Raw genomic sequence first — 20,503 nt, forward strand, 5'->3', positions numbered from 1 at the left:
CTCCCTTCAGTAAACAAAAATGCAAATATCCCAGATGCCTTTTACACCCTCCCCAGGGCTAGCAGCTTATTAATCAGTTCAGAACCTTTCCATGCTGCTCCAATTTTTTACAAGCTATCTGTTTCCTCTCCTGTCGTTGGTGGCTTAATTCCAGGGACACTCACCTTGGGAGAGAAGGCACCGACATACCAAGATCCTTCCAGAGTCACCCTTGCTTGCAGGCACCTGCAGATTTCCCTTGGACGTTTCCTGTTCAACTCAACAGGTTTTAATTATGTGAACAAATATTTGCTCACTATTAAACCATGTTTACCCTCGTAAAAGGCAAACTCCAAAGGACAGGGATTAGGCAAGCCCAGAAGGAGCTGAACATTTATGTAAACGCGCTCATGTTTCCTACCACCTCGCCTTTCCTTCCTGCTCCATCCTTCTGGGGGTTCTGCACGTTGGTCTTCTCATTTGAAGCAAATGATCACAAGTTCTCTTTTTGCAATTTCCACCTACTCCTCGTGGAAGCAGGACTACGTTCTCCTCCTACAGACACCCCATCTTTCTGTGCAGAAATATCCTCTGTTGGTTCCTTAACAAAGACTAACTCTTTGTGACCCTAATGGTGCTACAAAGGTGCTTCCCTTTCTGTGGCTTCTGGGTCATATTTCTGAACGAAAGGAAGACTGCCTCAGAAAATCTGAGATGTATTGTTTCTCAGTTCTTGTCAAGCATGTCACATAGTTTGTTCCACTGCCAATTTCTTCCTCATAATTCTGACATGTTGGTCCTGAAACACATTCATTTCCCATAACCGAAAGAGCCCGAGTGGCAGGGGTGAGGGAAGGGACTTTACAATTCAAGAGAGATAAAAATGGAAGCTAGTTATATGAGACTTCATTTATTACAATAGTGAACACAAGAGTTTCTAATGTATTGTTTTGGGTGGTTGTTAAAGTCCAATGTTCTTATTTAGAGCTGAGAGATTATGTTAAGGTCCTTTCTCCCCTCCCTCCCCCATACATGCACACCAGGCTGCTCACATGCAGGGTTGGGGGGGGGGACCATCTTAGGAAAGGAAGCAAGAATCAAGTCACACATCTATCAACCAATGGAAAGTGAGCCATTTTATCCACGAAGTAGCTAAAGCAAGAGCGTGTAAGCATCCTTTCATCTACAACAGAGCCTGTGCTTGGATCATGAGAAGTCTGACCCACACCAGAAACTCTCAGTACAGTAGATATTTAACAAGGCAAAACGCATGCCCTTCCTCTTCTCTAAATTAGTTCTGTGATGCTGGTGGAATGAAAGTCTTTGGCTTTCAATACACATCACTCTGATATAAATAACCACCTCTGAGGGCCTCACACTTGACTTTCTCAGAGCTCAGGTCTTCACTTCCCCCAATGTGTGGTCAAATACACCTGTTCCTCCAAAAAATAGCACACTGACTTCTTCTAAGTAAATTATCCTCAGATATTTCCAAGGCAAGGTCCTCTACCTAGGGGATCAGTTGCATGCACATGCAAGATGCTCTATCTCATTTCTCCAAAGACACTAACCTACAAATCCAGATAGGTGATTCTGGAAATCAAAGAAAACCTGCCATACACTGTGATCTTTAATCACTGCCTGTCTGTAGGTATAAATAGTTCAGCTGAAAACATGCCTGTTCAGACAAGCCTGTGTACACTGCACATGTGCACACGCATGCACACATAATGCCATGTGTCACAAACAGTAGAAAATTCCATGCTTTCAGGACAGGCACCAGCCAAATCCTTACATTGTGAAGCTAAGAATGCAAGTGGCAAAATGAGTGATTTCAGGCCACTTTTGATTATATGTTTGAAGCTTGGCCAGCAAAGCAGATTCCAAGCAAACCAGCTCAGGTGGTTCACCGTGGAATGTGCAGTTCAGCAGCCTGAAACCAAGCTCTTTGTCAAGCTAGGGGGTTGTTTCTTCTCCTCATCCCAGCTCAAGCTCCAGTTCTCTAACATGTTAACTAAATCCCAAGTAATCAGCCTTCCCAAAAATGTGTAAGGAAAAAGGTTTCAAAGAGGAGGGGCAGACAGAACAAAACCAGCTCACATCACAAGCAGCTGGAAAGTCTGCGAACAACCAGACAAGCCCATGCTGAGCACCACTAGTTAACAGACACAGCAAGGAGCCGATGCGCCACGTCAGGCCAAGGGGGAGAACAGACTGAGTTCAAACACACTTCTCCCCTATGTGACCCTACACCCATCATCCAGCTGGTCAAGAAAATAGTTTCCCTTAAGTGGGCAGCCTTACTTGAGGAAGTCCTGTCTAAAAACAAAAGCTGACCCTGGGGATTTGTGATAAAGTTCAAACTGGACCCCTTTCTATACTGAGGATGGACTCAGAGCACATGACCTATTTTGGGGCGTCTACTCAGATTGCTCGGAGCTGGGGCTTTAGGAGGGAAGAGGCAGCTGTGGTTTTCCTAGCCCGAGAACCCAGATTCAGTGTGCATCAGGCTAGCTTGAAGATTCCAGAATGGAGTCTTCCTCCTTATTAGACACAAAAGTCCATGAGAACCACACTTTTAAGTTACATAAATACACAGTAAATGAATAACTAGTTATTGACCATTTATATGCATGGCATTTGGGGTGGCAACCACTGATATAGAATGTTTGCCTCATTTAAGATCTAACTGAGGCGTAAATTAGGGGAAACTATACCAAAGTAAAAAAACATTTTTTTAAAATTTTTGACAGTTTCTTAGCTCTTTGATGTTATCACCTGTCTTGAAATTCAAAAAAAATAAATATTTAAAAATTTAGGGGGGCTTCCCTGGTGGCGCAGTGGTTGAGAGTGCGCCTGCCGATGCAGGGGACACGGGTTCGAGCCCCGGTCCGGGAGGATCCCACATGCCGCGGAGCAGCTGGGCCCGTAAGCCATAGGCCGCTGAGCCTGCATGTCCAGAGCCTGTGCTCCGCAACGGGAGAGGCCACAGCAGTGAGAGGCCCGCGTACCGCAAAAAAAAAAAAAAAAAAAAAAAAAAAAATTAAAGGCAGCAAATGGTATAATTTTATTCATGCCCTAAGTGTTGGATAATAAATTAGCCTCTGTCTCTCACCCTCATAAATTCCAGACTGATTAAAAAGCCTAATGTGAAAATCAAAATGAGTATTAAAAGGAAACATGAGAGAATATTTTACAATCTTGAGATAGGGAAGAACTTTCTAAGCAAGATATAAAACTCAGAAACCATAAAGAAAAAGATTTATAGCATTGACTGAATAAAAATTTTAAATTTTGTGAACTGAAAGTCAATATAAATAAAGACCAGGAAAAAATATTTACAATAGCTATACAAAGAATTAACATCCAGAATAAATAGAACACATACAAACCACCTAATAATTAACATACAAGCAATAGTCATAGGAAATTCACAATTAGCCAGTTTGATAATACTACTCATGACCCCAAAATTTCATTCCTAGATATATACACAACAGAAATGTATGCACGTGTATTCTAAAAAACATGCACAAGAATGCTCATAGCATCAATATTTGCTAATAGCTGAAAGGTAGAAAGAACCCAAATGTCCATCAATCAATAAATTGTGGTATATTCACATAATGGAATATAATAAGCAATGTAAATTAATATATTACAGCTATGAGCAAGTACATGAATGACTCATAATGTTGAATGAAGGAAGCTAGACATAAGAGTGCATGTTGTACGATTCCATTTTATGAAGTTCAAAAACAAGCACAACTAATCTGTAGGAGGTATATTACAGAATAGTGATTTCTTTGGGGGAGGTGGGAAAAGGTCTGATAATATTCAATTTCTCAACCTGGGTGGTGGTTACAAGAAGAGCTCAGGCTGTGTTAATTCTTTCAGTAGTACACTTACGACTTATGTACTTTTCTGTATGTTTATACTACAAGAATATGCTCCCCCAAATCCAAATGGTCAACAGGCATATGAAAAGATGCACAATAAAACTGGCAAATCAGATAAATGCAAATTTTTCTACATCTTTTTTTGGAGTATAATTGCTTTACAATGGTGTGCTAGTTTCTGCTTTATAACAAAGTGAATCAGCTATACATATACATATGTTCCCATATCTCTTCCCTCTTGCATCTCCCTCCCTCCCACCCCTCTAGGTGGTCACAAAGCACCGAGCTGATCTCCCTGTGCTATGCGGCTGCTTCCCACTAGCTATCTATTTTACATTTGGTAGTGTGTATATGTCCATGAGATAAATCCAATTTTAAATGACACGGATTTTTCTGCATGTAATGTTAGCAATTTTTTTTAATTGATAATGTTCAGTGTTGATGAGTATTTCGGTGTCTTTGTAAATTAGAACAGAATTTTTGGGGAGAAGCTTTAGTATTATTTACCCCAAATTCAAATGTGCATGCCTTTTGGTCCAGAAATTCTACCTCTAGGAATATATCCTTCTGAATATTTATGCATAAGCACACAAATTTGGGCCAAAGTATGTTTGCTGTAATACTGTTTGTGATGCTGAAAAATGGCAAACACCTATGTGCCCACAATCAGGAAAGAACGCAACTGTTAAAGAAAATGAGGGAAGCCTCTATGTACTAACACAGAAAGAACTCCAGGGTACATTGTCAAGTTAAAAAAAAAAAGTAAGTCACAGGACAGAATATATTATATATATGATCTTGTTTATGTATAAATGACCTGAATATAAACTTTTAAAACAAACAAAATTTAAAACAAGAAAACAAAACTGAAGTCTGATGTGGCTCATTTATCTAAATATCTTACAAATCCTATCACAAAAGAAACTTAACTTCTCTCTGGAGATAGAATGCACCGTATAAGAATTCCCTGGAACCGTCTGTCTGTTTCCTGGGACAGATCCTGAAAAGCCTGCACCACGACAGCGAAGAACTGTTTCTTGTTCCACAGACTCCTGGAGGAGCCTCGGTGTCTCAGAAATGCCAGCTCCCACACAGGCCTGAGCAACAGCACATGGAGTCTCTCCAGCCCTTTGTGCTTCCCAAGCACTTTTCAATAATTAACTAATCTGCCTAAAGGGCGGGGTGGGTGTGGCTCCCACAGACTCTGCATTCCCGTCAGACGCAGTCCTCTGGAACGCAAGGGCATCCCTTAGCAACGGCTGTTCCTCAGCCCCTGCCCTTCCTCAGCCCCCAAACTCAGGGAGGAGGGGGGGCCTTCAAGGGTAACTGGGGGGCGCCAGAAGGCATCTTCTCCGGGAAGAGTTGTACTATACCCTCCCGACCCCATCTCCACCTATGGAGGAAGAACATTGCAACACGCAGCAGGAGAAATACCATCTTAGTACTGTCAGTTTCAACTCTCCCATTTTTTGCTCAAGGATCCTGCGAACAACAGAAAAATTATTAGATCCTTTCAATTTCTTATTGTACAAATAAATAGCAGGAGCAGTCTCTGTTACCATATTTTCAAATGGCTGGCATCTGGAGCTGGCATCTGAATTCCAGCCTCTGGAATTCAACAAACCATTAAAATTTCACAATTTTGGGGGGAACCCAACAAAGAATTGCTCATTTTTATTTTACCCAAGTACAGACATTTTAAAAAAACAACCTGACTCTTGCCACCATAAATGAGTGGGCACCTCAATACCAAAACAATGTGATCATGACAATCTCAGATTTTAAAAGCAGCATTTTAATTTTAATACACTTAGATCCATGAAAAACACATATTCCTCATAGACTGGTGAGCATTTCCTCACAGAATGGCATCAGTCCCCTTGGAAAGAGTTGACAGAGGTTAAATCCTAAATTCCCAAACCTGTCTATGCCTGAGAAAGACAAGAAGGCATTTAAAAGAAAATACAGGGCTTCCCTGGTAGCGCAGTGGTTGAGAGTCTGCTTGCCGATGCAGGGGACACGGGTTCGTGCCCAGGTCCGCGAAGATCCCACATGCCGCGGAGCAGCTGGGCCCGTGAGCCATGGCCGCTGAGCCTGCGCGTCCGGAGCCTGTGCTCCGCAACGGGAGAGGCCACAACAGTGAGAGGCCCACGTACCGCAAAAAAAAAAAAAAAAGAAAATACAGATTCCAGGTTCCCACCCCATATTTACCACATCAGCCTCTCAGTTCTTCAAGAATGGGGCCCTGGTATGTGTATTTTTTTTAAGAAAGGGTTTTTTAAACTATGATAAAATATTCATAATATAAAATTTACCACTTAAAACTTTTTTCTTTTCTTTTTTTTTTTTTTTTTGCGGTATGCGGGCCTCTCACTGTTGTGGCCTCTCCCGTTGCGGATCACAGGCTCCGGACGCGCAGGCTCAGTGGCCATGGCTCACGGGCCCAGCCACTCCGCGGCATGTGGGATCTTCCCGGACCGGGGCACGAACCCGTGTCCCCTGCATCAGCAGGCAGACTCTCAACCACTGCGCCACCAGGGAAGCCCTTAAACCATTTTTATGTGTACAATTTAGTGGCACTAATACACTCACAGCATTGTGCCATCATCACTACTATCCATTCTGAAACATTTTTATAATCCCAAACAGAAACTCTGCAAGGGTTTAAAAGTAACTCGCCATTTCTCCCTCCCCCTGCCCCTCCCAGCTCCTGGTAATCTCTATTCTACTTTCCAGGTACTACATATAAATTGAATCATATGATATTTGTCCTTTTGTTATTTTACTTAGCATAATGTTTTCAAGGTTCATTTACGTTATAACATGTATTAGAATTTCATTCCTCTTTATGGCTAAACAATATCCATTGTATGTATAAAGCAAATTTTCTTTATCCATTCATCTCTTGGTAAAACAGTTGGGTTGTTTCTACTTTTTGGCTACTGTGAATAATGTTGCTACAAACACTGGTATACAAGTTTCTGGTTCAGTGCTCGCTTTCAGTTATTTTGGGTATATACCAAGGAGTGGAATTGCTGGGTCACATGTAATGCTATGTTTAACTTTTTGAAGAACAATTAAACTGGTTTCCACAACAGCACACCTTTTTACATTCCCATCAGCTATGCACGAGAGTTCCAATTTCTCTACAATTATGTCAACACTTGTTATTTTGTTTGTTTTTTCATTTTGAGTTTTTGTTTGTTTTTTGTTGTGTTTTATTTTCTTTTGTTTTGGGTAATAGCCATCCTAAGGGGTGTGGAGTGATATCTCTTTATGGTTTTGATTTGCAGTTCCCTCATGACTAGTGATCTTCATGCATCTTTTCATGTGCTTATTGGCCATATGTATATCTTCTTTGGAGAAATGTCTGTTCAAGTCCTTTGCCCATTTAATTTTTTAATTTTTAATTTTTTAAAATACAGACATCATTTAATGTGCCCATGTTAAAATTAGGTTTTGTTTTGGTTTTTTGCTGTTGAGTTATAGGAGTTTTTAATATACTCTGAATATTAACTCCTTATCAGGCTTGCAAATATTTTTCCCATGCTGTAGGTTGTCCTTTTACTCTCTTAAGAGTGTCCTTCAATGGGCTTCCCTGGTGGCGCAGTGGTTGAGAGTCCGCCTGTTGATGCAGGGGACGCGGGTTTGTGCCCCGGTCCGGGAAGATCCCACATGCCGCGGAGCAGCTGGGCCCGTAAGCCATGGCCGCTGAGCCTGTGCTCCGCAACGGGAGAGGCCACAACAGTGAGAGGCCTGCGTACTGCAAAAAAAAAAAAAAAAAAAAAAAAAAAAAAGAGTGTCCTTCGATGCAGTAAAGTTTTAAATTTTCTTGAAGTCCAGTCTGTCTATTTTTTCTTTTCTTGCCTGTGCTTTTGGTGTCATATCCAAGAAATCATAACCAAGTCCAATGTTATGAGGATTTTCTCCTGTGTTTTATTCTAAGAGTTTTATAGTTTAGCTCTTAAGTTTAGGTCTTTGTTCCTAAACAAAATGGATTTTTATATATAGTATAAGGAAAGTGTCCAATTTCTTTCTTTTGCATGTGGATATCTAGTTTTCCCAGTACCATTTGTTGAAAAGATTGTCCTTTCCCTATTGCATGGTCTTGGCACCCTTGTCAAAGATCATTTGATCACATATACAAGGGTTTGTTTCTAGGATCTCTATTCTATCCCACTGGTCTATATGTCCATCCTTATGCCAATACCACACTGCTTTGATTACTGTAGCTTTGTAGTAAGTTTTGAAATCAGAAAGTGTGAGACCTCCAACTCTGTTCTTCTTTTGAAACATTGGTTTGACTATTCCAGGTCCTTTGAGATTCCATATGAATTTTAAAATAGATTTTTCTATTCTGAAAAAAAAACTGCTGTTGGGATTTTGAAAGAGATTGCATTGAATGTGTAGAGCAATTTGGGTAATATTTTCCTTTTAACAATATAAAGTCTTCCAGTACATGAACTCAGGATGTCTTTCCATTTATTTAAGTGTTCTTTAATTTCTTTCAGCAATGTTTTGTAATTTTCAATGTTCAAGTATTTAGCCTCCTTGATTAAAAATTTATTCCTGAGTACTATATTCTTTTTGACACCCTAATAAATGGACTGATTTTCTTAATTTCCATTTCAGATTTTTCATTGCTAGTGTATAGAAATGTAACTGATTTTTTGTACGTTATTTTGTATCGTGCAACTGCTACATTTTTAAAATTAACTCTAGCTGTTGTGTGTGTGTGTGTGTGTGTGTGTAAAATCCTTAGGATTTTTTATATAAAAGATTCTGTTGTCTGTGAACAGAGATAGTTTTACTCTTTTCTTTCCAATTTGGATGCCTTTTTTCCTATTGCCCAATTTCTCTGGCTAGCACTTCCAATATTATGTTGAAGGAAGCAGACACCCTTCTTTTTTTCCTAATCCTAAGTGAAAACCTCTCAGTCTTTCACCATTGAGTATGATATTAGCTGAGGATTTTTCATATATGGCCTTTATAATGTTGAGGAAGTTTCCTTCTGTTTCTAGTTTTGTCATTGAGTGTTGAATTTGTCAAATGGTTTTCTGCATCAATTGAAATGATTCTGTGGGGTTTTTTCTTTATTGTATTAATGTGGTATATTATAGTGATTTTTTAAAATTAATTAATTTATTTTGAATTTTTGAACTTTATTTATTTATATAGCAGGTTCTTATTAGTTATCTGTTTTATACATATTAGTGTATATATGTGAATCCCAATCTCCTAGTTCATCCCACCACCACCAACATCCCCCCCCACCCCCCAACCCGGCCACTTCCCCTCTTGGTGTCTATACGTTTGTTCTTTTTTTTTTTTTTTTTTTTTTTTTTAGTTTCTGCTTTATAACAAAGTGAATCAGTTATACATATACATCTGTTCCCATATCCCTTCCCTCTTGCGTCTCCCTCCCTCCCGCTCTCCCTATCCCACCCCTCCATACGTTTGTTCTTATAGTGATTGATTTTTAAATGCTTAACTATCCTTGCATTCCATGAATAAATTCTATTTGGTCATGGTATATAATCCTTTTAATATGTCACTGAATTTGATTTGCTAGTATTTTTTTAAAATCTATATTCTTAATGGGTCCTGGTCTATAGTTTTCTTTCCTTGTTGTGTCTTTTACTGGCTTTGGTATCAGGGTAATGCTGGCCTCATAGAATGAGTTAAGAAGTGTTCCCTTCTGTTCAATGTTTGGGAAGATTTTGAGAAAGAGTAATGTTAATGCTTCTTTAAATTTTTGGTAGAATTCTCCAATAAAACTATCTAGTCCTGGAATGTGTGTTTCTTTTTTAAAAATTTATTTTATTGAAGTATAGTTGATTTACAATGTTGTGTTAATTTCTGCTGTACAGCAAAGTGATTCAGTTATACACATATACATTCTTTTTCATATTCTTTTCCATTATGGTTTATCACAGGACATAGAATATAGTTCCGTGTGCTATACAGTAGGACTTTTTTGTTTTGGAATGTGTATTTCTAAACCAACTTCTCCCTCTTCCCTGCTTCCATGTTTCTGATATACAGTTGGGTTGGGGACTAACTACCCCAAATACCCAATTTGAACACTCTTGGATATAACTCTTGATAAATTAGTCACATTATATTTTTTAAAAGAGAGAAAAAGCTTTGGGTAAGAAATGTACTCAAGCTACCCAGCCCCAGAAGTGCCCACAGGAGGGAAAGAGAAGGACACAGGGGTGAGTGAGCCTCTGAGAACAAGGAGAGCACTGACAACCTCAGGAGGAACCGGGTGCCTGGTGTGCAGCTTCCACCCTTCACCTGAGTGCAGCTGTTTCCATCCAGATAGCTTCTCCCCACAGCTGTACCTGGCCTGTAACCACTAGAGTTCTGGGCAACTGCTTAGTCTGAGAGGTGGTGAAGGGAGGAGGCGTTATGTACAAAATGCAACTCACAGGAGTCAGACCGCCAGGGGTCAGGTCCCTCTCTGAGCTCTAATGGGCCAAGCGCATGGTGCTGCAGCAGGAAGAGGAAGCTTCTTGGCACAAATTGATTAACCTGAGGTTATTCTCACTAAATGTTTTCTTAATCTTGTGCACAAAGATTATGGACAATGGAAAAGTGTCATAAAACTTGTAATCAGACAGAAAAGCTATTTTCTGCCGGTCCCTTTGCCTTTTAACCTCAATCGCTCTTCTCCCCACCCCATCTTTCCTCAGGCACCAGACTACATTTCCAGTAAAAACTTGCTTGGCCACATGTGTAGAAAGAGGAGTTAATATTTGAATACTCAACGGGCTGGTTTTCCTTGGGAGCAAGTAGCCAAGTAAATACCCAAGCGAGAACAAGGGAAGGAACAAAATGGCACCAAGCCCAAATGAGAAGTGCCTCAGTCATCCTGCAACACCCTGGATGTGCCCAGAGAACAACATCCTCTCTCCAGGTGAGTCATGGCCTCCACACCCAGCAGGGTGTAGACACACTGCACTGAAATAAAATAGTAAGACTAAGTCAAGCAGGTAAAACACTCCCTTGCTATCAGTTTGATAAAATGTTCAACGCTGCTTCAAGAATGGAAGACAGAAGGAGGGTTTTCAACAATACCAGGTTTTATATAATCCCACTAAAACTAGGGATCTGCAATAAGGCTTGAAAATGTGTAGTCCCACAGATATTTCCATCTATAAACACAAAAGTGCATGGAAGCTCTGAAAGAAGTTTTTGTTCGTTTTAAGGGGAGGGGAACTTCTATCTATAGTGCTCTAGACCTTGAATAGATGATAAAAGACAATTTGGAAGATCTGAGTTTCCTCTTCAAAATCCAAGATGTAAATGCACACTTAAACTATTCCTATTTCTACTTTTTTTCCCCCTTACACCTCATACCCTTGAAATAGAGAAGAGAAAGTGATAATAGCCTCCCACCTATGCAGAACTGGCTCAAGAGATCAAAGGCCTAAAAGAGATTGTAACATTAGCAAGAAAGCCTGTGATTAAAAGTCACTTAAGGCCTAATGCTCAAATATTCTAAGCTACTATTACATCAGAAACATCATTTCTCAAGATGGAAGGACTAGTGAAAAACCTTATGGGCCTGCAAAGGTGTAAACTTACCCACAAGGCTGAAGTAGCCTAAGCTCTGATCTTGATGAGCATAGAAGTTCCTCTGCCCTCTTTTTATAGGTAGAAAATGTCCCAAATAAACTTGCACCAGGTCATTTTATCACTATCATGATGATTATTGTCAATAAACACTTATTAGGCATCCAGTTGCCAGCACTAACCTGACCAGACCAATTTCAACTTCCTTGAATCATTACTTGGTGAACATATCCATGGGCATTGCTTCATCATTGTTCTGGACTTACACTCTTCGCAATTTCTATATAGATATGTGCTGCTTTTGACACACGCTTTCGTTGTAAGTAGACACTAAAATACGGGCTTATAATTAGCTCTCTAGGGAGGCAAAAGTGTGTGGTAGAGCAGAGCTCAGCAGGAGAGAAGTCGAGGCAGGTATTGAAGAAACACGGCGCGGAAGATGCGTAATACAGAGGTTATTTGAAGTGTGGGCAATACCACTAAAGTAGGGGAAGAAAACAGAGTCCTATCACTGCAGACTTTTCTAGTTATTATTTCCACACATATTAGCACGTGGTTCTGAAAGTGTACTTGTGCTTTATCCAACCCCATCCAATCTTGGAAACCTACAGTGGGCTGGAATGTAAGACACATAATCCTGGACAGACCACAGCTCCATGTGGGCAGCGTTGTGTCTAATCAAGCCCATGTCTCCAGTCCTGGGGCCAACACCTTGCCCCATGATGGGCTCTCAGTTCCTGTTTCTTTTTTCTTTTTTCTTTTTCTTTTCTTCCCTTATCTTCTTTCCTCCCTCCCTCTCCCTCTCCTTCCCTTCCTCCCTCCCTCTTCCTTCCTTCCTTCCGGAAGTGTGTATTTTATTCATCCCTTGGCATCTTGATATTGCCATCTCCCCCCACTACCCCACCACTGATTTCAAGGTGATAAAGGAACTGGTGATAAGTCTGAACTGTTTTACCTCTTAAATACATCACAAACCATAGCTGCCAAATCATCTATTGAAGAAAACGTAGGTCACATCATTCACTGTCTGGTGATCACTCTTCTCCAGGTAGATGGTTCGCTGCCATCATCATGACAGGAAGCAGTCCTGTGCAGGTGCTAAGTCGTCCCCCCTCAGATTCTCCCCTGGGAACGCTCTTTCAGCCCATGAGGCATTTTGATGGGTGTCTCTCCTCCATGCTCAGTGCCATTACCAGGCGTCAGATACTTGAACATCAACCCCCAATTCTTTTGAACCATGGCAGTACCAACCCAGGGCCCATGATGATGGGATCCCCTCTGGTTACGGCTCATGAGATCATTTCTTTAAGAACTGCTCGTTGGAGACGTCTGCCTTAAACGATGGGGTTCCCAAATGTGCAGTTCTCCTCAATGGCAAGGTTGTAATCGGCACCCTTCCCATGTTTGTAGGTGCTGGTCACTATCCTCATCCAGCCTCGCTCGCCCCATGAATTCCGGACAAGTCAATACTCCATCCCATCGCTGACACCCCACCCGGCCACGGAAATGATGTGGTTTATGTAGGCCTTGTCATGGTATTCAGCATAGATGCCTCCAGTGTAGTTAGACCTCTTTTCTGTTGCCATCGTACCGCCCCTGATGGGACCGTTTGTGTAGATTTCCGCCATCACCTTTTCCCTCCCGGAGACCGAGCCATAGTCGCCAACTTTCCAAAGGGTGTAGTTCTGGATGACACGGCGCTCTTTGAATTCGGTGCAGGTTCCACGCTGGTTAAACTTGTCACACTCTTGGTCCTTGGCCTGGTCGTTGTTGCGGGTCTCGTCGGGGATGCGGTGCGGGCGGGCGTGCTCCCACCCCTGCAGGTGGTCACCCGCCTCCCAGGAGCCGGCGTTGCCGCCGTCGATGACGTGCTGCATTGAAGGCCACGCCCCCTTGCGCTTGTTGGGGCTCCGGTCGGCCGTGGCGGTGGTGCCGCCGTCCTGGGGGATGTGCTGGCTCCTGGTGACCCTGGCGTAGTTGACCCCATCTGCGTTGCGCCAGTCCCAGCTCTTGGGCAGATCTGATGGGGACAGGTACTCATGAGGCCGGGGGGTATGTCTTGCGCCCCAATTGGGTGAGCTGTTTCCCGCGCAGCGGCCGACAGCCCGGGTGGAAGTGGAAGCCGGCCTGCGCCGCTCCACCAGCAGCAAGAGCAGCCAGAGCAGTGGTGGCAGCCTGAACGACGCCATGGCTCCCGCGCCGGTGCGATCGGACCCCCAGTTCTTGTTTCTTGAATCACATCCTTCCAGAACTCCCCATTTGTTACTTTCGTAGCTATTTGACATCTAAATCTAAGACTAGAAGTGAACTCTGAATCCTCATGTCTCTAAATTTCAAGCGCCCTGCCGTGGTACATAGAACCAGCCTCGATGCAGGAGTAGAAAGGATGCTCGTTGACTTCTGCTGTGTCTGGTCTAAGCTTGGCTTACCTCAGATAGAGTTCTGGCTGCCTTAATTTCAAAAGGTTCCTGCCTTTCCTGAGAACTCAGAGGGGTAACATCCACACCAGGACTTAGACACTGGGCCCTACCACTGTCCACCCTTTGTAACTGTTTTTCTCATTTTGTACCAACTCTTCTTGCTACTCTGCTTCATGTCTTTGGAAACTGTCTCTCGCCAGTTTCACTCAGATGACCTACTAAACTGTTTTCTCTGCTCAGGCTATTAAAATAGAAGTTACAATGGACTTGAGTCTTGGTTAAGCTTTACGTTTGTTGCCATCCGTTAACAGTCTACGCTGGTCTAAGTGATGAACACAGATGTGCCTCTGGAGTAGCTAAAGGCTATGCCGAGAAAATAATATGCTCTCCAGGACCATGGCTTCTTCCCCTAAAATGCATGAGGTTGTGTCTGCACCAAAGATAGAGCAGGGGTTTCAGGGCACAGATCTGACGGGGAGGATGACATTCAGTAAAATTGCCTTTAGCACACAAACTCACAGTTCTATCCAGTTCTCCTCACACCTTGTTTCCTCATAAAATTAGGCAAATATTAATAGCTGCAGAATTTTGGTAATTACACAGTGTTTCATACTGCATCGTATAACAGTATGATTTCCGAGTTAACCTGAGTACACTATTGTATTCCCTGCAGAACCCCAGAGCATAAGGGAGCATCCATATGATTCCCAAATGTCAAGCAAGTGACAATTTGCCTGACTCTGCTCTGGAAAGGCTCTTTTGTAAAATCAGTAAATAAACTAGAAAGTATAGAATTCTATACTTACTATAGTAAAGTATAGAACATACTATACTATACTATAATATAGTATACTATAGAATTTCGGTAACTATAGAATATGCAAAGATAAAATTCAAAAGCTGCTAAAACCTGCTCAGAGGATGTTAAAGTATAGAAAAACAAGTCAACGGCTTTTATATAATGAAATTGCTGCGTTCATTATTGATTCCCTCTTCCAAAAAAAAAGCCACGTTTCTAAGTTCAGTGGCAGGAGAGAAAATACTCATCTCTTCCTGTCATTCCCAGAAGTAGTGCTGGAGAAAATATAACCACCCAGGCGTGTCATTACTACACTGAGAAGGGTACACCCACAGGTGAAGCGGATCCCCAGCCGGGTGTAAGAGGTAATGAGCAGAGCTCTAGTTTGTAGGGAAGCATAAATCACAGAACAGTTGTACTTCAGAAACTGGTTACATTTTAACCAAAGAGCTGATAATTATGTCAATGAGCATTCTACCTTCTCTTTACTATACTCATCTGTTGGCTTACAAAACTAAAACTTATAGATGTTCTTTCCAAAGGCCATATATTTCTGAAAAATGCAGAAAGTTTCACTAAAAAGAGAATACTAGTTTGAAGAAAGCATTTTATGTTCATAATGTTTTTGTTAACATGTGTTCATTCATTATCTTTATATGAAATGGGTTATTCAATTAATTTTTTTTATAAAATTAAAATACAATATATAAGAGGGAAATTGCAGTAAAGAAAGCAAAACTACAAATTGTGGTAAAAGTAGCTGGTGGTGATGGTAAATTTTAGCCCACTAGAAAAGGGGGTCTTTTGACCCCCTTTCAACCAACCTTTATCAGGCACCCTATGTGCCAAACAAACACCATGCCAGATGCTTTAGGAATACAGGAAGGCAGTATGACAAATGGTCTATGCCCTCAAGGCATTTTTCGTTTAATTGGAATGAACAGTGGTATGTAGATATAGATACAAAAATCAATAATTCTAGGGCATGAGCTGTGCAGTGGTTAAAAGTACAGACCTGGAACCAGGTCGCCTCAGTTTGAATCCCAGCTCTATCACTCAAGGCCAGGATTAGAGTGAGACACTCACCTTGGGCACAAAATTTACAAGGGTGCCAAAAACTTGGTGATCAAGATAAATAATATTTTAATGCAATATTTAAAAAAATCAAAATTAATACAGAAAAACTCATGATGCACAAAATAGCAAAAGTTTAAATACAGACAGGCTCCAACAATCCTGTGTCAAGTCATACTGGAGCCCAAAGCAAAAGAAAAAAATGTGTGTCCCTACATAGATGTTTCATTGTATTTTTTAACTGTTTTTTTTTTTTCTGGGACATTGATGTGGTTGAGGAAATATTGAAAATGAAAAAGTAGGTATATTAAAAATCACATTCAGTTTCAATATTTTATTTTTACTCAAAATAGAATTTATTCTAATTTTACTTTCCTGGATTTCAAGGAAGCAAACTCATCACTTACTAGCTTTGTAAACCTGAGTGAGTTTCTTAACCTCTCTGTTCTTAGTTTCGTCCTCTGTAAAAATGGCAGGGCAAACAGCGCTACCTCACAGGGTTGTTGTGAAGGTTAAAAGAGTTATTACGTTTTAAGCACTTAGAAGAGCACCCTATCCAAATTCTCTCCAAGGTACACCTTTGTTATCACTGTATCTTTATTATATAGACAATGAAAGTTTTAGAAGATCAGAGATAAAAGATCAGCTCTAGCTGAGATGATTGGTCACTCATTATCTGATAAATCACTGCACAGGAACATATGCTCCAGGGGGGCTTGCTCACCACCTTATACTTGGGTCTACAATAGGTCAAGCCCACGATAGGCACTTGATTACATATTGCTTCATTGGACAGATGACAATCAGAAAGTTCTTCACAAAGAAGATGGAATTTGAGTTGGTTGGCCTTCATTAAATGATAGGAATAAAATTGCAGATGATGAGGGAAGGTATGATGATATTAAGTGTGCTGAGTTTGAGTTACTAGCAATATATGCAATTGGAAATATCCACTAGTCATATGGAAATGTGAGGTTAGCACCTGGAAGAAAGAACCAAAGTGTAAATTTGGGCATGATTCACATGGTTGTGACAGGAGCATCACATAAGTAGATGCCCTCTCTAGAGGAACAGGTGTGTACAGAGCATAGCAAAGAGCAAAGGACCAAGATGTGGAGACAATGACTAGATGAGTCTGACGAGGAGCTGGGGAAGACATCTTAGAATTCAGGATGACTCGCAAGAAGTAGGAGCCTCCAGGGCTTCCCTGGTGGCGCAGTGGTTGAGAGTCCGCCTGCCGATGCAGGGGACACGGGTTCGTGCCCCGGTCCGGGAAGATCCCACATGCCGCGGAGCAGCTGGGCCCGTGAGCCATGGCCGCTGAGCCTGCGGGTCCGGAGCCTGTGCTCTGCAATGGGAGGGGCCGCGGCAGTGAGAGGCCCGCGTACCGCAGCCTCCAAGTCATATAACATCTCCCTGACTCCAGAGACATCTCTGAAATAAGTGAAAATGATCTGGATTAGATCCTTAAAGGTGCTTGCTAAAAATTATTTTGTGTCTTCCAAAAGCTGATGAAAGTTCAAATGAAACATTTAGCAGTTAATAGCATAGCATGGCAGTCCACTGGTTAGGACTCCGTGCTCTCACTGCTGGGGGCCCGGGTTCAATCCCTGGTTGGGGAATTAAAATTGAGGCCAAAAAAAAAAAAAGCAGTTAATAGAGTATTATTAATATCATATATTTACTTCTAACTACATTCCAGAAAACATATTTACAAGACATTTATTGGCTCATGGGGGATAAGCTGGCATGATATACACTGCTGGTCACCCGACTAAACCTATCCCTTCCTCTCTTGAGAAAACCCAAATTTGGTCCCCATGGCCAGGTGCCACGGAAAGGTCACCAAGCGTCAAGCCCTGAGGCGGTGTTTTCGATTCAATTCTAGCCAATGAGACATGAGAAAAAATGTGCTGGGTGGGGGCATAGTTCTGGGAGAAATTCTCTTGCTAATAAGGAGTGACAGGCAAGAAGTAACCATTCCTTCCCTCTAACTCTGGAAATCCTGCTGGGATTTGGTGCTTAGAAGTGCTTCAGCTGTCTTGGGACCATAAAGGAGGACCCGATGCCTAGAGGGTGGCAGAGAGGAAAGCTGGATAGAACCTAGGTCTTCCATGATGTCACCGAGCCACTGGATTAACCAATTCTAGAACCAACCCATCTCTGGCCTTTTAAATGGAACAATAAATCCCCCTATTGTTTAAGCCCATTTGCATCAGAGTTTCTGTGACTCAAAGTCAATCATGGTTATGGGTTTAAGAAGACCTGACCTTCCCTCATCTAGTGATTCATCAATTTTACCAGAATCCAGCTTTCATATGTGTGGGATGAATTAGACCTGTAAATTCCCCAAATGTGGATCCTTTGCTTCTTGGAATCGGCATCTATAATAAAGAAAAAATTTTAGCATATGCTTGTTTTAAATGTATCAGTAAATTACTAGGCTCACACACCAGCAGAGATACCTCACCTAAGCTGCCTTGCCACCCAGGATTGGAGACTATAATAATAAGTGGACTCTATTCAGAGAAGCAGCTGGAATAAGGGGCTCAGTAAGAAGCTTGATTGTGGATTACATGCTCTTTCATTTGTTACACAAATATTTGTTTCCAGCTGGAGTAGAAGTCCCATATTAATTAGAGCTAGAATTGCTGACTTGACTTACAGAATGTAGACAAGAAACACTCCTCATTCCTTACTCTAAAAAGTTAGAGGGGTAAAGGAGGGAGTGAATTATTCATACCAGAATAGCTTAGAGATGAGGTTGCATCGCTTATGAAACTTTAAGGAATCACAGAGGATAGTGACACCAAATACAAAGCCAATTAACCCTTCTATTTGGCAGCTGATAGCATTTCAGCACTTCCATTTTCTTTTTCCCCCTCATTAATTTTAAATGCTATTGACAAGACTTTTCTTTAACCTATTAATTTGTTTTTATTCCCCTCCCACCCCATGCAATGACTCCTCTCTCCTTTCTACCATTTGAGCAAAGAACAGGTTTCTGTGCTTCCTTGTCTCAAAGGATGCTTGCAGCAGAGCATAAAGCACAAGTTGCCTGCAATATATTTTCCTTCTTGACTTTTGTTTTCAAAAGCTTAAGCCATTGATTAATTTGTGGGGTGCGTGTATGGTAGGGGGGTTGGGGGGACCTGTAAGGGAAACATGAAGAAAGTGGAATGTTCGTCAGACTAAAAGATTCCAGGAGATAGGAGGCAAGGACAGAGGTCTATGGGCCCCTCACGCCTCAGGGCCCAGAGCCATCTCCATAACAGTGCCCTAAGGAGGTGACCAAATGTTCAAAGGCTCAGCTTTATAATACACCTAAAGAGATAGAACTCTAGGCAGTAGCCTTGCCAAAGGTCCCCAGGCTTCAAGTGCCACAGGGGAAAAAAACAGCCAGTAGGTTTGAAGGGACTGTACTTGCCAGGGCAGTGGGTGTCTCAGAGGACACCAATACAGTCCAGGGACTGAAGACCAGAGGGCCTTCCCCTGTATCTTGACACTATGAGACCCAGGGCTTCCCAGGGGTGAGGAGGCTCTGGGGGGCAGTCAGGTATGCCTGTGGGTACATTTCCTTTTTGCTGTGTAGGAAAAGGTGAGGTTGAAATTAAGTTGATTTAAATACATGAAAAAACTCAGTATCCCTTGCCACCTAGGTCTGTGGCCTGGGAGTCACACCTGCAAACATTGACTGTTTAGGTCCCTTACTCAGCGAAATTCCTCTCTCTGTTAAGTTACTTGTGTCCACTTTGGTAACATGCCAGAAACCCTTGACTCTAGACTTGTCTTAAAATCTCTAAGTACAGCGGCTCTCATGTGGAGGGGCACAGCACACGTGGTGCCAGACCATTCTAGATAGAGACCAACTAGCAGCACCAGAAACACCTCTTTGCATTTGAGGACCAGAACATCAGATGGCCCAGTCTAATGCTTGATTGCAAGCAACACAAGACAGCCGTGCTCACTTTTTCTCAGCTGGAGTGTATTGGGAGGATATTGAGGAGTTCATAGGATGAATGGGAGGGCTGGAGGCCAAGGCTCAGGAAACGGGCTGGACACCAAGAGAGGATGGGCAGTAGGGACCACAGCCAAGGTCACACCACAGGACTGTCTGCCCCTGCTAGTACTCCACTGCTGCCCACAGCACGACATCATCGCCACAGGTGGTTTCTGAACGATCTTTGAATCTTTGCTTCACTCCCTTGATATTCAAAGTCCCAGAGAGGAGGGTCTGACTGGCTGAGACTGGTTCCTACCCTGAATGTCTGGGGTAGGGAGGGGGGATCACACTTGATACAGGGTGGAGCACTGCACCTTGACACACAATGTGGCATTGCCTCCAGATGGAAAGGGGGATGCTGAGCAGAAAACAAACTAACCCATAGTCCACTACATTTCCAGCCATTTAGGGAGAACAAAAGGGTGTTAAAGTTTTGAAAGCTCCAGCTTTAAATGAACTACCTTGGAAATATATTTGCCTTATTTCCTGGAATCAAGCCCTGTAAAAGCTTTACGCAGGCTCGTAATTTCACTCCCAGATCAACTTGCAACCCATGACCCTGATTGCTGCCCGGTACTTGGCCCTGGATCGCTTCTCCTGTTGATTTTAGATTACTATAGCAATTCCCCGGCTCAAGAACAGAGAGACCTGCCAAGCACCCCCATTCAGAACAACACTTTCACTTTATCTCTCCCCTTTTACCTCTACCCTTATGCACATGAGTCCTGTTGGCTACCTGGTAAAGTTA

At 42.1% G+C, this 20,503-nt stretch overlaps 1 pseudogene; it reads right to left on the bottom strand.

The window, feature by feature from the left end:
• Positions 1 to 12,793: 12,793 nt before the first annotated feature.
• LOC132489193 (cathepsin Z-like) lies at positions 12,794 to 13,648 on the bottom strand (annotated as a pseudogene).
• Positions 13,649 to 20,503: the final 6,855 nt, after the last annotated feature.

The sequence above is a fragment of the Mesoplodon densirostris genome, chromosome 4, assembly GCF_025265405.1.
Source record: "Mesoplodon densirostris isolate mMesDen1 chromosome 4, mMesDen1 primary haplotype, whole genome shotgun sequence".
Taxonomy (NCBI): Eukaryota; Metazoa; Chordata; class Mammalia; order Artiodactyla; family Ziphiidae; genus Mesoplodon; species Mesoplodon densirostris.